This window comes from Vipera berus (genome assembly GCF_964194415.1).
Source record: "Vipera berus genome assembly, chromosome: 1".
Lineage (NCBI taxonomy): Eukaryota > Metazoa > Chordata > Lepidosauria > Squamata > Viperidae > Vipera > Vipera berus.
Window position 1 is genome coordinate 16,569,790 of NC_138202.1, and position 2,044 is coordinate 16,571,833.

Below are 2,044 nucleotides of genomic sequence, written 5' to 3' on the forward strand. Positions count from 1 at the left end.
AGGAAAATAGGAGGAGGAAGGAACACTGTGTTCACTCCCTTAAGTTATTTATAAAAGGCAGGATAAAAATCTAATAAACAAGAAAAACAAATATGGGGGTGGTGAAACACACTACTTATGGCTCATGCTTATGTTGACCTCCTTTCTCCTCCCTGTATCAGAATGAAGGATTTACAAGATCAGCTAATCTACTGCCACCCCTTCCTAGAATTAATTTTATCGTAATGAATGCTTAAACCATTCTTTGGCGATGCTTGATATAATTTTTTTTCAAATCCAACACCTGTCAAGGAGGGGCGATTTCTTTCTTCATCTGCAGGGGGCAGTGTTGCTCTCCTTTTAGGGCACAATTGGAAAGAAAGAATGGCTGCACTGTAGACTTGATTATCTGTACGTGTGTTATTTATGTAAAGATAAATATCTCTGTGGTTAATAGGGCTTACTCTCGGGTAAGTGTATACTTACTGCTGCAGGGTTCAACATCTCTAAAATACCTGAGGGCAGAATAAAAAGTAACAGATGGAATTTATGAAAGAGAGATCCAATTTATTTATTTATTTATTTATTGATGGGATTTATATCCCGCCCTATCTCCTGAAGGACTCAGGGCGGCTCACAATAAAACATATAATAAGTGCATAAATCAAGATAAATGAAATTGAGAACATCAGTGCAATAAAAAATTAGAGAATTTAAAAATGAATTAAAAATACTAAATATAAATTAATTAAGATGCCTGTCAGTCTAGGTCAGCTTGGTGGAACAGGTGTGTTTTGAGGCCGCGGCGAAAGGATTGGAGGTTTTGGGCTATCCGAAGCTCAGGGGGAAGCTGAAATTTCCCAACAGTAAGAACAACTAATCAGTGGAACAACTTGCCTCCTGAAGTTATGGCTGCTCCAACGCTGGAGGTTTTTAAGAAGAGATTGGGCAGCCATTTGTCTGAAATAACAACAACAACAATAACAATAACAACAATAATAATACTGCTGCAAGTACATCAGATGGTTGAAAAAGAAAAAATGGCTTTGGAAGAATATCTGAAGGACAATGATGAAGATGCACTGAAATTAGTATATCAGGAAGGCTTACTGACTACTGGAGAGACCAAACTGGCCTACAAGAAAGACCAAATGAAGAACAGAATAGAGCAGGGGTGTCAAACTCAATTTCATTGAGGGCCGCATCAGCATTGTGGTTGCCCTCAAGGGGCCGGGTGGGTATGGCCAGGGTGGGCGTGGCCTACTAGGTGGGCGTGGCTAGAGTGCGTATGGCCTACTGGGTGGGCGTGGGCAGCTCTACATCGTTCGCATCAAGGGTGCCTATGGGGGCCTGGGCAGGAGTGGGACAGATCTGAGGGTCTCTGGCAGAAGGAGGGTCTCTGGGCCAGGGCCAAGGCAGTGGGGGCCGTTCCCTCACTGTTTCCAGGATGGCTTCGCGGGCCACATGAAACCCCTTCGCGGGCCGGATCCGGCCCCCGGGCCTTGTGTTTGACATGTCTGGAATAGAGGCATGGGAAGACAAAGCACTACATGGCCAGTACATTAAAAAAGTAGCTGGGAAAGCAGATAATAACAAGACCTGGCAACGGCTAAGAACAGGAAAGTTAATAAAAGAGACTGGCTGCACAAGACCAAGCCTTAAGGACAAATGCATACAAAGTCAAATTTGAGAAAACAGCAACAGACAGTTAAGTGCCACCTATGCAAAGAAGCTGAAGAAACAGTGGACCACCTGGTAAGCTGCTGCAAGAAGATCGCACAGACTGACTACAAGCAGCGGCATGACAAAGTAGCAACAATGGTGTATTGGAAGATCTGCAAGAAATATCATTTGCCTGTAAGCAAGAACTGGTGGGATCATAAAATAGAGAAAGTCATAGAAAATGATAAAGTTAAACAGCTCTGGGATTTCAGAATTCAAACAGACAAGCACCTGCAACATAACACCCCGGACTTAACAATTGTCGATAAGAAAGACAAAAAAGTCTGGATAGTGGACGTGGCAGTGCCTGGAGACAGCAGAATAGATGAGAAAGAACTGAAGA